Here is a 14,671-nt window from a genome sequence, read left to right on the forward strand (position 1 = left end):
AGTAGTTAGGACTCTGGCTTTCACTGCCCAGGGTGTTAGAAGCCACAGGCCTTGGCTCCAAAACAAAGCTTTTCAGATTAAACTTTTTATCCTGTGAATGTGAGTTTTTATAACACCTTTACATACCCCCCCCACCCTACTATGCTTGCCTGTCTTACTTCCCTTTGAAATGGGTGCCCACATGGAATCCCAGAGTTCAGATAAAATAATCTTTAATCCCTAAATTATCCTTATTCCTGTGTGTGTTGTTTGTTTTGACTGTACAGTGAGACAAATGTGATCTGAGTTCCCCAACTAGGGATTTTAACCGCACCCCTGCAGTGGAAGCAGTCTTAATCGCTGGACCACCAGGGAAGTTCCTTTTGTCCCCAAATTATATGTATCCCCCCAAAAAACAATTCAGCTGCTGAAGATGCAGAAAGAAATCTTAGATAAGCTTCATCTGCCTCCCCCCAAAACAGCTGCCTTCAACCACTTCCTCCAAGGGAAGTTTCCTGTAAATTCAGTTGCCAAGGCAGAAGGCCCATAGCCCCAGCATCAAAAAGCCCCATAGAACTTTCCATACCCTCCCACTGAAGCCCTTATGCACCCCCCTTCAGTTAAAGTGTTAATTGCTCTTTGCAACCCGGTGGACTGTAGCCCGCCAGGTTTCTCTGTCCATGGGCTTCTCCAGGCAAGGATACTAGAGTGGATTAGCCATGCCCTCCTCCAGGGGATTTCCCAACCCAGGGGTCAAACCCAGGGGTCAAACCTAGGTCTCCTGCATTGCAGGCGGATTCTACACCATCTGAGCCACCGGGGAAGCCTTTTGTAAGTTTTTCTAGTTTCTCAATACTGGGAGGTCCCTCATGCACTTGTTAATAAGCTTCTTTTCTCCTGCTAATCTTGCTACTGTTAGTTTTCTGGCCTTCAGCTATTAGACCTGATTTGGAAGAGGAATAAGTTTTTCCTCCCAAAGCTTTCTTTGGAATGTCTTTCATAGGATCTCAGACCAGAGGAGTCACCCCTATAACGTCCGCTCCACCCAGTGGCCATAGCTCAGGTTCTGAGCCCTTGAGCATGGACCCCAAGTACTAAGGGATTATATCTCCCTTTCTTACCAGTGAATTAGGACTTGGGAAATAGATTTCAACTAATACCTAATGAACAAATAAATTGCTCAAAAGAAATCTTCGGGAATATTCAGTGAAATTGGATTTTGGAAACTAAAAAAGTGTCGTGCTGCTGCTGCTGCTATAATCCTAAACAGATGAAAAAGAAAATGAGATTAATCCCCACCCCCAAACCTCTTCAGGATTCTAGAGTCATCCAAGAGGAATTCCCTGCTAAGTGAGCTATCTTTGTTCTTTGTGTTAAAAATGTATTTTTGCACCTAGCTCATGAGACTCAGTTCTTTGAAATGAGCTGAACATCTGAAATCTCTTTTCCAGAAGCTGTAATGCCTTGGAATATTTTCTAGACCTCTTCACTGTCAATGAAAAATGAGTCAATCTAAGAAAAAAACGGAAAACTTTATTCCGGCTGAATTTGAGGATCAGCGGGGCTCAGAAAATAAAGAATGCCCCTGCAATGCAGGAGACCCAACTTCGATCCCTGGGTCAGGAAGATCCTCTGGAGAAGGAAATGAGAACCCACTCCAGTATTCTTGCCTGGGAGATCCCATGGACAGAGAAGCCTGGCAAAGAGTTGGACATGACAAAAGCAACTCATACACACGTACAAGACTAACCTTGGCTCCTGTGACCCCTTACAAGATCTCAAAGTAATCCTCTTTTTTTGTTGTTTTGTTTGCCTTGCTGCAAGACTTGCAGGATCTTAGTTCCCCACCAGGAATCAAATTCATGCCCCTCGCAGTGGACGTGTAATCATAGCCACTGGACCCCTGGGGAATTTCCTCAGCTTCAAATTTAACAGTTCATCCTGTATTTCGCCTGGCAACTCCAGACTGAGGAGCTGAATTTTTTTTCCCACCTGTTTCTTTTCTTTTTTTAATTGAAATAAAATTGATTTACAATGTTGTGCTAATTTCTGCTGTACAACAAAATGACTAAGTTATACATATATATAAATTTTTTAAGTATTCTTTTCCCTTATGGTTTATCTCAGGATACTGAATACAATTCCCTGTGCTATTCAGTAGGACCTTGTGAGGAGCTGAATTCTTAATTAATTAAATTTTAAAGAGCTACACATGGCTAATGGTTATTGTGTTGGAAACACAGAGTTGATGGTAAAAATGAGTCCAGAGAGCAGATAACAGGACCTAATTATTGAGATGATTTCCAGGGCTGAGTAGAGAGGTCCTTCATGGCCCATCCCTTCCCTCCCTTATCTCCAAATCTACATCACTGTAGCATGTTCTCTCTCTCTCTCTCTTTTTTTTTTCTTAAAGTACATCATCAGTAAAACCCATCTGAGTGTAGAATCCTAGAATAAATGGTATGGTTCTGAGTGTTTAACCGTGCAGGTTCTGGAACAAGTATTAAAAAAAAAAATCCATTGGACACTTGTTAAAAGTTGGTGAAGACTTGGGAATTCTCAGGTGGTCCAGTGATTAGGACTCCATGCTTTGGTCCTTGCCCCCCACACCGTATCTTCTGCCTGCCTTTTGCCCGTGGAAGACTTTAGTCAAAGAATAAGTGTGATCAGAGAAGGAGAAATGCTGAAACAAACGAAAACAATTAAAGCAGACTAAATAACAATGTAGTCATTCAACATAGTCAAGGACCTTTAGTTCCCTCTCAAGAGCTATGGACAATATTCTGAGCCGTATCTGTGAGCTGTGTATAGATACCAAAGCAGCAGGTGGAGAAGTTAACTACAGGGCGACCGGACTGCACCCTGGACATGAGCTGCCACAATTCAGAGAATTGACTGGAAAGAAATGGGAACAAATGGGCCCTGAAACTGAAGGTTAACTGTACCTAACACAATCAAGTTGATGCTGCTCAGACCACTGATGACCAATTTGAAGATGACTGTTGGAGAGGACTGTGCTGTTTCCACGTGTAGCCCCCCTCCCCCTGTCTATAAAAGCTCTCACCCCCTTCTTGGGGTGGGGTGGAGTCGGCTTTTGGGTCGATGTCCACCACCCTCCCCCAACCTAGTTGCCAGCATCTGAAATAAAGCAAACTTTCCTTTCCACCAACCTGGCCTGATTATTTGCTTTTGAGTGGCAGGCAGCCAGACCCCACACACGCTTTTGGTAACACTTTTTGCTGAGGGCTCAGGTTCAATTCCTGGTCAGGGAACTAAGATCCCACAAGTGGCACAGTGCAGCCAAAAAAGGGTACAGATGATCAACTGCAAGTTGGCACTTGACTCTACGAGGGTTAAATCGTGAGCTGTGGCAGCTGTTGCCCTTCAAAGGAGCTCACAGAAAGGAGGCATGTTGTGCTCAGTGGAAAAACTGGCAGGACAGGTCTTCAGAAATTTAGATATTTTCAAGAACTGATTTTATGAGCCCAATTCTTGTATCTCCTCATATCTAGGAAAGCACTAAAATCCTTTTTGGTGATATCTGCTCCTCCTCGTGATTAGCAGAAACCTTCTGCAGAAGAAAAAAAAAAAAAAGAAGTGCTTGATTGCATAACTTCTCTTCCCAAAAATCACATACAGACTGACCTTCCCCCTGCCTCTCTGGAGCTGTTTCTCAGAGCTATCTGAGGTCTGTCTCTAGACTGCAGTCCTCATTTTGTCCCAAAGAAAACTTAACTCGCAACTCTCACATAGTGCTTTCTTTCTTTCTTTTTTAAGTCGACAAGACTTAACAGAAACAGACTAACAGATTTAGAGAAGGAACTTATGATTTCGGAGTTTAGGATGGACACATACACACTGCTATTCTAAAACAGGTAACCAACAAGGACCTGCTGTATGGCACAAGGACCTCTACTCAAAATTCTATTATAATCTAAATTGGAAAAGAATATGTGCTGTGCCCAGTTGAGTCTGATATTTTGTGAGCCCAGACACTATAGCCCACCAAGCTCCTCTGTCCATGAGGAGAATCCTGGAGGGAGTTGGCATTTCCTCCTCCAAGGGTTTCTTCCCAACCCAGGAATTGAACCTGGGTCTCCTGTATTGCAGGCAGATTCTTTACCATCTGAGCCACCAGGGAAGCCCAGGGGGATTGAGATTGGGCTCAAATTCAGGGAGTCAGAGCCTGAACAGTGGAGAAAAGGTGAGTGAGTGGCTGGAAAATTACCAGGAGGAGATCTCATGGTGGGGGGATACTTACTAACTCGCTTAACAGGATTCTTGCTGAAAGCCAGCCAAGGGTTTAGACATCAGGGGTGTTGGATGAGGAACTTGATCAGAGATCAGAAGTTATCGGTTAACAAGGGTGGGGTGGAGACAGGCATATTTTTTTGCTAAGATTGGACTGGGAGGGCCACGGGCAGGTCAAGGTCAAGGTGTAGTTAAGAGGCTACAGGGGAGCCTGACTCAATCAGGCTTAAGTCAAAGATAGAGTCTTGGTCAGTATTGTCCAGAAGGAAGAAATGTGCCTCTCCTCTTCTAGGTTCTCTTGTTCTAAATTGACATGAGACCAAGAATTCCCTGGTGGACCAGTGACTGGGACCCGGCGCTACCACTGCAGGGGGAAGACTGGGATGCGACTGAGTGACTGAACAATACATGAGGGAGCCTGAGGAAAATGGAGTAAATAGCCAGAATGGCCAACAGCTTTGCCTTAAATGCCACCTTCAGCTAAGACAAAAGAAGATGCTGAGGCTGGTGGAATGGGACTTAGGAGAAGGGCAATTAACATGGAGATGAAAGCAAATGTTTGGGCCGGGCTGGGACCATGGAGCTCAGAGGGGAGTCTGATCTCCAGGCCTCCAGGTTCTCCCCCTTCTTGACACACATACTTGCCACATATTCTTTGTAGACATCGCTGCTGCTGCTGCTGCTAAGTCACTTCAGTCATGTCTGACTCTGTGCGACCCCATGGACGGGAGCCCACCAGGCTCCCCCGTCCCTGGGATTCTCCAGGCAAGAACACTGGAGTGGGTTGCCATTTCCTTCTCCAACGCATGCATGCATGCTAAATCACTTCAGTTCTGTCTGGCTCTGTGAGACCCTATGGACAGCAGCCCACCAGGCTCCTCCGTCCCTGGGATTCTACAGGCAAGAATACTGGAGTGGGTTGCCATTTCCTTCTCCACTTAACCACTGGACTACCAGGAAAGTCCCCAGGCTCTCTATGTAAGCTCTTAAGGCAGTTCACTCATGTCCAACTTTTGCGACCCATGGACTGCAGCCCACCAGGTTCCTAATCTAATTATGAGAAAAACAGGAGACCAATCCCAACAGAGGAAGCTGGCAGACTAGGGTCCCTGGGGTCCCCAAGAGATAGACACGACTGGGCAACTGAGCACATAATCCCAGCTGAAGCACATTCTTTAAGACCTGAGCAGAAGGCCTCAAAACTGTCCCGAAATAAAAGCCTGAGAAACCCTCCCAGCCAAGTGTAACCCCCCCCCACAAAAAAAACTAAGGAAACTGAATTAACCATGGATTGCAGCTGATAATAATATTGGCTTATTAAATGTAACAAGTTTGTTGTACTAATGTTCTAATAGCAAAGCTAAGGAAATGTAAATTAACTATGGACTGCTTGAGAGTCCCTTGGACTGCAAGTAGATCCAACCAGTCCATTCTAAAGGAGATCAGCACTGGGTGTTCCTTGGAAGGAATGATGCTAAAGCTGAAACTCCAGTATTTTGGCCACCTCATGCAAAGAGTTGACTCATTGGAAAAGACTCTGATGCTGGGAGGGATTGGGGGCAGGAGGAGAAGGGGACGACAGAGGATGAGATGGCTGGATGGCATCACCGACTCGATGGACGTGGGTTTGAGTGAACTCCGGGATATGGTGATGGACAGGGAGGCCTTGTGTGCTGCGATTCATGGGGTCTCAAAGAGTCGGACACGACTGAGCTACTGAACTGAACTGAACTGAACTGATGGACTGCAGCTAATAACAGTAATGATATTGGTTTATTCACTGTAACACATGTGTTCTACCAATGTATTAATGATGTATTTTAAAATTTATTTTTATAGGTATCAATTATTTTTCAAATTCTTTTACCATTTAGGTTATTATAGAGTACCCAATTCTCTGTGCTCTGTTACATTTAAAAAGCCAATATATTGCAGGCAGACGCTTTACCGTCTGAGCTACCAGGGAATCCCATTATTAGCTGCAGTCCATGGTTAATTCAACTTTCCCTAGGTTTTGTTTTGTTTTTTTAACCTTAACCTAACGTCATTTTCTGTTCCCGAATTCCACTCAGGACATCGCATTACACACAGTTGTCCTGTTTTCTTAGGCTCCACTTCTGCCTTTGGCTGAGAGGGTTTCTCAGTCCTTGTTGGAGTTATAATGTATTCATGTATAGGGGAAACTGGGGGTAGGCATAGTGGAAACTCTACATGTTGCAGTTTCTCTGTAAATCTAAACTTGTTCCAAAAGGAAAAGTTTCATTATTTTATTTTCTTTAAGTTTCTTTTTTAAAAAAAGAAGAAAGAAAAAAAGCCGTAAATTAAAAAACTGTTCTGGCTCAGTCATTTCTTAGAAATCCAAAGAATGAGAGTAAGTCCCACCCAGTCAAGTCCCCACCCCTAGGGCTTTCATAGTAAATTTGCCTTTATTAAACAGATATTTGCCTACTCTTTGTGTGCTGGTGATATTCAAAATACTCTCTGAAACAGCTATCAAATCTCATTCTTTTTTTTTTTTTTTCTCTTTTTAGTTTTTTTTTTTTAAACTTTACATAATTGTATTAGTTTTGCCAAATAACAAAACAAATCTCATTCTTTGTGCTGAATGAGGGTCTGAACCTCTTTCCTGAGGAGAAGGAAGGAATTTCTGCCCTCAAGTCCCCTTTTCCCTTTCAGATTCCCACCCCCATCCATCGCCATTAGCTTTTGCATCAATTTCCGCAGCCTGGCTCCACGAAATCTGTCCTTCTGCCCCACAGGTAGAATTTGCAATTGAGGGAACAATGAGTTTGACCTTGACCCTGAGCCTGCCTTCCAGGTCTTAGCAAAGAATCCTGCTAAATCTTTTCCCTGACCCTTGAGAGCTAATCACCTCTCATGCCAGATCAAGTTCCTCTCCCTCCATTTAACTTCTGAGTCCTTGACCTGCCTTAATGAGAATCCTATTAGACTCACTTAGTAAGACCCCTCCTCACTTTGGTATCTCTTCTCAAGGATTTTGCATCCACTGACCCCCTCACTCAACACTCTGGCTGCAAATCCCCATTTCATCTTGAGAAAGACCCTGATTCTGGGAAAGACTGAAAGCCAAAGGAGAAAGGGACGGCTGAGGATGAGATGGTTAGATACCATCACCGACTTAATGGACATAAATTTGAGCAAACTCCAGAAGATAGTGAAGGACAGGGAAGCCTGGAGTGCTGCAGTCCACAGGGTCACAAAGACACGACTTAAAAACTGAACATGTAATCAGATAGTCTCTCAATCCATCTCCCCTATTGAGAAAATTTTTACCCTGAAAGAATTCAGAACAGGCCACCCCAAACTATGTAGCTGTGTGTCTACTGGATAAATTGATTAGTGAAGTGGTTTGCAAGATCTTACAAGATTCGCTTTCAGAATCCCCTGAATTAAAACTCCTGGAACTTCCCTGGTGGTGGTCCAGTGTTTAAGATTCCACACTTCCACTGCTCTGGGCATGGGTTCCATCCCTGGTTAGGAACTAAGATCCTGCATGCCACGTGGGTGGCCAAAAAAGAAAAAAACTTAAAACTCGTGACTTTGCTTCCATCTAAAGCTGAGGCAAACTCATGTCTTCTCGGTGTTAATCAACAACAGTATCAGACACATTCGAACACCTCTGACACTTGGAAGCTCATGACTCATACCTTCCTTTCTCTTATCAATTACATTCATTCCATCACCAATATTAGTTAGAATGGCCATCCTCACAGGCTTCCCTGGTGGCTCAAGATGGTAAAGAATCTGCCTGCAATGAGTCAGACCCAGGTTCAATCCCCAGGTCAGGAAGATCCCCTGGAGAAGGGCATGGCAACCCACTCCAGTACTCTTGCCTGGAGAATCCCAAGGACAGGAGCCTGGTGGGCTACAGTCCATGAGGTTGCAAAGACAGACGTGACTGAGAGACTAACACTTTCATCCTCACAAAGCTTGAATATAGATGGTTAAATTAGGCAAAAGTCATAAAAACATATACTCTTTAAATGAATTTCTTATCCACACAATGTAAAGAACCCTGAAGGAAATGCGAAATAAGGTGAAAACCAGGACATAACTCTTAAGATGTCTGACAAATATTCTCAATGAGGGCTATGTGACTCCAAGCACACCCCATCCTAAGTGACTGTGATCAACATTTGAAATGCCTCCCTAAGGTTTCCTCTCGGTTCTCTGCTACTACTGCTAAATCACTTCAGTCCGACTCTGTGCGACCCCAAAGATTGCAGCCTACGAGGTTCCCCTGTCCTTGGGATTCTCCAGGCAAGAACACTGGAGTGGGTTTGCCATTTCCTTCTCCAATGCATGAAAGTGAAAAGAGAAAGTGAAGATGCTCAGTCTTGTCCGACTCTTAACGACCCCATGGACTGCAGCCTACCAGGCTCCTCCATCCATGGGATTTTCCAGGCAAGAGTACTGGAGTGGGGTGCCATTGCCGTCTCCCTTAGTTCTCAGTGGGTGTTACTAAAAGTAGAGGTTTGCTTTTTGTTTTGCAAACAAAGACATGTAAAATGTAAAAAAAATGCTTTTTGTTTTTGCAAACAAAAAAATGTAAAATTATCATTACACAGATTCACATTCACAGGGATTCTCGCATTTTCTAAAGTGTTCTCCCAGACTGTTTTTTTTTTTTTTTTTTTTTCCAGTTGGCAGATTCACTTATTCAGTGAATATTTTCAAAAGTCTGTGATGGACCAAGCACTGGGGACACAGTTCTGAACAAAATAGAAAATGTCCTTCCTTCATCAAGCTTACATTTTCGTTTTGGAAACAGATGACAAGGAAATAAGCAAATGAGTTTTTAATATCAGCTAATTATGCATACCAAGTACTCCAGATACAGCATGGAGGTGAATGTCAAAAATTACAATTATTTTTTTAAATGTGCACTAACTTTGACACTTTCTGAAATATATTCATGTGTTCATGCTCATTTATTTATTTTTTGATTGGATGAAAATTATTTTACAACATTATATTGGTTTCTGCCATACAACAACGTGAATCAGTCATAACTGTACCATTTTATTTATTCCATGTATTTCTTTTGGCCTCATCACATGGCATGTGGGATCTTGGTTTCCTGACCAATAATAAAACCCATGCCCCCTGCATGGGAAGTGTGGAGTCTTAACCACTGGACCATCAGGGAAATTCCATGGAATTGCTATTTTAGAAAAGCTGGTTGGACAAAGTGTCCTTGAAGAGGCATGATTCAATGAAATTAGGACAGAAAGCAATTAAAAGAACTGGAAAATTCTGGACAAGTAGACCTACTATGTTTCGTGTCTGTATCATTACAACTCTCAAAAGTTTGCTCTATTTCTTTCCCATATCCTGTGATGTTCTAGGGCTTCCCTGGTGGCCCAACATGGGGCCTGGTGGCCTGCAACATGGGAGTGGCAGAAGACACAGGTTCGATCCCTGGGTCAGGAAGAGCCCTTTGAGGAGGGCATGGCATCCCACTCTAGTATCTTGTATGGAGAATCACATGGACAGAGGAGCCTGGTGGGCTACCTGTGTCCCAGGTGTCACAGAGCTGGACACGACTGAAGGGATTTAGCACTCACTTGATGTTCTAACATAACTGCTTACTTGATTGGTTTTGAAGGCCATACTGAGTATCGCCTTACTCAGTGGTGTCCAACTCTCTGTGTGACCCTTTGGACACAGTGTAGCCCACCAAGCTTCTCTGTCCATGGGATTCTCCAGGCAAGAATCCTGGAGTGGGTTGCCTTTTCTTTCTCTAGGGGATCTTCCTGACTCAGGAATCAAATCCAAGTCTCCTGCATTGGCAGGCAGATTCTTTATCCTTGAGCCACCAGGGAAGCCCTGATATATTCAGTTCAGTTCAGTTCAGTTCAGTAGCTCAGTTGTGTCTGACTCTTTGCGACCCCATCAATCACAGCACGCCAGGCCTCCCTATCCATCACCAAGTCCCGGAGTTCACTCAGACTCACGTCCATCGAGTCAGTGATGCCATCCAGCCATCTCATCCTCTGTCGTCCCCTTCTCCTGCCCCCAATCCCTCCCAGCATCAGAGTCTTTACCAGTGAGTGAACTCTTCGCATGAGGTGGCCAGATATATTAAGTGATGTCTAATAAATTTCAGCTGTCAGGTAAGGTCTTCTAAAGTGTTTCATCTAGTCTGGAAATAGTCCTCCCTTCCCCCCACTTTTTCTTCTCAACTTCAGCACAAAGCAGTAACTTTACATTAAATTGTAGGAATCCTTTTAAAAAACACGATTATCACCCATTCACCTCCAGGCTGTACCTCATTGTTGAGCAAAGACCTCTGTACACAAAAGGATTTAAAAAACTGTTGAGGATCTTTTTTTTTTTTTTTTTAAGCTATTCTTACTGGTATGCAGACCAGCCAGATAAAGGTACGAATTGGGCGGGGACGGTGGAGAGACCAGGTGATTGTAATGACAACAAGGTCTAGTGATTTGCAAATGAAGAGCTTTCAATTCTGCAGGAAGAATGTTTGATTTAGCAAACTTTTTCCATTTAGTCCTAGTCTCCCCCAGCCACCCCAGGCTATCAAATCTCATTTCTTAAATCTTTGGAATTTTTTAATCCAAAAAAAAAATAAATAAATAAGAAGAAGGAAAAAAAAAAAGTGGCTCAGTAAAAAGGAAAGGTAAAGAATGTTCCTGCAATGTAGGAGACCCAGGTTCAACCCCTGGTTTGGGAAGATCCCCTGGAGAAGGAAATGGGAATCCACTCCAGTATTCTTGCCTGGAGACTCCCCATGGTCAGCAAAGTCTAGCAGGCTACATTCCATGGGGTTGTAGTGTCGGACTGGAATGAGTGACTAATACCTTCAAAGAGGAAAGATATTAACTTGAGACTTAAGATTCATTAACAGTTAATAAATCAAGTATACATCAATAAAACTTGAATAGTTAACAAATCAATTGTACATCAATAAAGCTGGGGGAAAATTGGAAAAAAGCAGCTAATAAACATATTAACTTGAGATTTTAATGGGCACGTTGGTCGTTGTTTAGTTGCTAAGTCATGTCTGATTCTTGCAACCGGGTTTCTCTGTCCATGGCATTTCCCAGGCTAGAATACCAGAGCGGGTTGCCATTTCCTTCTCCACGGGATTTACTTAAAATCAACTTTGAATGGAAGTCTTTGTTTCACATTTCTTAAAGTCAATTGCATTAATAGTTTGTCACCCTTAAGAACAGATGCTTCTTGCATTTTTACTAAGTGCAGGCCCCAGGGCTGATTTGGGGGTGGGGGGATATAGGTGAGTAAGACAAACCACTGTCCCCTGGGAGCTGAGCTCAAAGGACAACTGTGACAAGTAATTGAACTGGTGGCTAGTGATTAGACAAAGAGAAATGCTAAGCCCTTGAAATGTGAGAGACACATAGGGGTCGGCCCTGAACGTGCTCCATGAGGGTGAAGGGCAGGAAGAAAAAGCTGTCAGTGGCTGAGAAAATAAGGTGATGAAAAGGACCTTGCTGGGTTTGGGGACAGAGCAGAGGGTCCAGGTGGAGAGGAGTGGCGAGGTTAGATCTGGGTGGAAACCAATGTCTCCATTTTTACCAAAGCTGCTCTCAAATATTCACATTTTAGGGAATTCCCTGATGTTCCAATGGTTAGGACTCAATGCTTTCACTGCCACGGGCCCAGGTTTGATGCCTGGTTGTGAAACTAAGATCCCACAAGCCTCTCAGGGTGGCCGAAAAAAAAAAAAAAAAAGCTCATTGTAAAAAAAAAAAAAATTATTTAAAGAAAAAACAGAAAAGGAAATATTTTAAAATAATCATTCTAACACAACATTGCCAATCAACTATTTGCCAATAAAATTTTTAAATAAAAATATTAATTAAAAATGCTCATTATAGCACTATTAATAAATTATCCTAAATTTGTAAAAATTGAAAATGTCTAACAGGGGCCTAATGAAATTAGGCTAAAGATATACTCTGTATTGCCATTAAGCATTAAGGCACATGTATTTATTGGTTTTACCATTTTATTTATATAGTTTCTGAAATTCATCCAACAATCTTTAGCAAATCCCATGGACTTGTTATCTTTGTCCAGAATTTCTTACAGGGAGAATACTCAGATCTCAATAATACGCATAAATTTAGTAAAACTGCACATTTTTAAAAGATACTGAAAATATTTTGAGAAATTGTAATATTCATAGTTGTTAAAAAGAAACATTTAAAATACCTTTTAATGGGGTGCTGGATTTAAAGAACTCAGAAGTGATCCCTACACCAATGCTTTGTATGAATACGCAGAGATTCAGAGATAATATGAACAGAATTAGATGTGTTCTTGATTGTTTTTTTCCATCACCCTTCCTCTAGGTTTCAGTCTCTCAGCTTCCACACTATTCACATTGTAAAGCGCTGTACAGTTTAGAATGTTTGCCAAGACCCCTGGCATTATCCACAAAAGGTTGAAGGTGCTCCATTGCCTTCCCCAGTTGTGACAACCAAATGTGTCTCCAAACTTTGCCAGATGTCCCCTGGGGAGGGAAAAAAAACACCCTCAGTCGAAAAACAGTATTCTAGACTATAAAATCCGTGGTTTTATTCACCCCAAACACCCCAGACACTAACAAGCATGCCTTGGCGTGTCTTCTGTGTTCAACAAATATTGCTAAATAATAGTTGAATGAATAACTGAGTCCCCAGAAGGTACAGTTATGTTCTTTGGGGGTACTTCTATGCATTTTCCTAATTTGTTTATAATTTGTTTGTTTTGATGGTATAAACAATGAAGGAGTGGACGGTTTTAAAAAAAATATTGGAGGATGGGTCTCACTCAGAATGGGGCAGGGTGGGTCTGGGTGGAGACCTGTGGAGGGGAGTGGTCTTCCCCGCAAAGGCTGGGTCTTTGGCTTATATAAGAGGTCGGCAGGTCTGAGACCTCACTTCCTGGCTAGAGAAGCGATGAAATCCTGCATCTTGTGAGTATCACCTGCACATTCTTCTCCTTAAATTGTTCACCATTTTCTCTTTCCAGCTGCTCTTCTAGTTTCAGTAAGTTTTATTGCTTTCAGGCTTCTGAAATTGCACTGGGTTGCTACCTCTTAGTTTGACTCGAAGCTACTTTTTCTCATTTAAACTGCACTTATCTATTCTAATAGTTTTTTCATTTTTTTTTTCAGCCAGGAGGCATGCAGGATATTCCCAACTTGGGATCGAACCCACATCTCCTGCATTGAAAGTACAGAGGCGTAACCACCGAGAATCCCACCGCGACTCGCCCAGCCCAGTGTATTCTCTTCTGGTGGTTGATCTTTTGTGTCCCCAAAGTTGGTATAGTGTTTAGCCAGCGACATGTAGGGAGGGGAATTGTCTTGCCTCATTTCAGCGTAAATTGAGGCAGCCCTGAACTTTTCACTACTACTGCGCGACGTGGCATGAGGGGTCCTAGTTCCCAGCCAGGGATTGTACCTTCCCCGCCTCCGGGCTTCAAATGCAGAGGACTTGGTTGGGAAGTCCAAGGCAAGGTTTAGTCGAATAACCTCATGCATTTAACTCTGCTTAACCGAAGCTCTACTATGGTAATAGTGGAGGGGCGGGGGGTAAACACGAGCTTCATAATCGGACTTCCCTGTTAGCTTTTCTCTCTTGCTCTTGAGGTTTGGTTTAGTGGTAATCCTTTGAAGCGTTCTGTCTTGTAATTCCTTCACTTGGTGATCTTGGCCGGCAACTTCTCAGCCTGTGGTACTCAAACTGTGGGGGCACTTCCGTTTTACGAAGGGAAGTGCCGCCATGTTTTGAGTGTTACCGGTTGAGAGAGTAGCTTCCACTTGGTGAAAACATTAACTGGGGGCCTGGTATGAAAGTTGTCTATAAAGTTTCCTTAGCGTCTCCTTACACCAATGACTTTTACAGAGATCACTAAGCTTAGCTTTCTCCTGGGATAAGGGTCAGAACAGGTTCCAGTAACCCAGACCGGGATGCTCAAAATGGGGGTGCTTGCCGATTTGTGACTGGAAAGTGCTCCCATTTCGAGCGTCCCTGCTCGGGAAAACCATCTCAGGATTGGAATCTGCCATATCTGCTCGCGTTTACCGATCCTGCTCTGCATTACTGACTCAAGTCGGAGATTCTGTTAGCAATCAAGGACTTCTGTTTAATCAATCGTGGGTTTTACTTCCAATTCCAGGGTTTTTATCTGTAATTTGCCGTGTTCAATATGCTGCTGCTAAATCGCTTCAGTGGTGTGCTACTCTGCTGCCCCACCAGCCTCCCCCGTCCCTTGCTCAATTAAAAGCTCTGCGTATTATTTTATTTCGATTATCATAAATTGTTATGGCATGTAAATGTTATACATGTTAATAAATCATAAATATTAATAAATGTCATAAATGTTAATAAAGCAGTACACCTATATTGTGTGCTGTTGCTTATTTTTCCAGTCATTTATTTCCAAA

At 43.0% G+C, this 14,671-nt stretch overlaps 2 long non-coding RNA genes across 2 annotated transcripts; both read left to right on the plus strand.

Moving 5' to 3' along the window:
- The first annotated feature begins 300 nt into the window (after positions 1–300).
- Positions 301–2,025, plus strand: LOC129631120 (uncharacterized). The gene is made up of 2 exons (XR_008703905.1): positions 301–810; positions 1,431–2,025. It is a non-coding gene; the product is annotated as an uncharacterized LOC129631120 (long non-coding RNA).
- An 11,103-nt stretch (positions 2,026–13,128) lies between these two features.
- On the plus strand, positions 13,129–14,628 carry LOC129631637 (uncharacterized). The gene is made up of 3 exons (XR_008704142.1): positions 13,129–13,195; positions 13,397–13,543; positions 14,404–14,628. It is a non-coding gene; the product is annotated as an uncharacterized LOC129631637 (long non-coding RNA).
- The last annotated feature ends 43 nt before the right edge of the window (positions 14,629–14,671 follow it).

The sequence above is a fragment of the Bubalus kerabau genome, chromosome 17, assembly GCF_029407905.1.
Source record: "Bubalus kerabau isolate K-KA32 ecotype Philippines breed swamp buffalo chromosome 17, PCC_UOA_SB_1v2, whole genome shotgun sequence".
Taxonomy (NCBI): domain Eukaryota; kingdom Metazoa; phylum Chordata; class Mammalia; order Artiodactyla; family Bovidae; genus Bubalus; species Bubalus kerabau.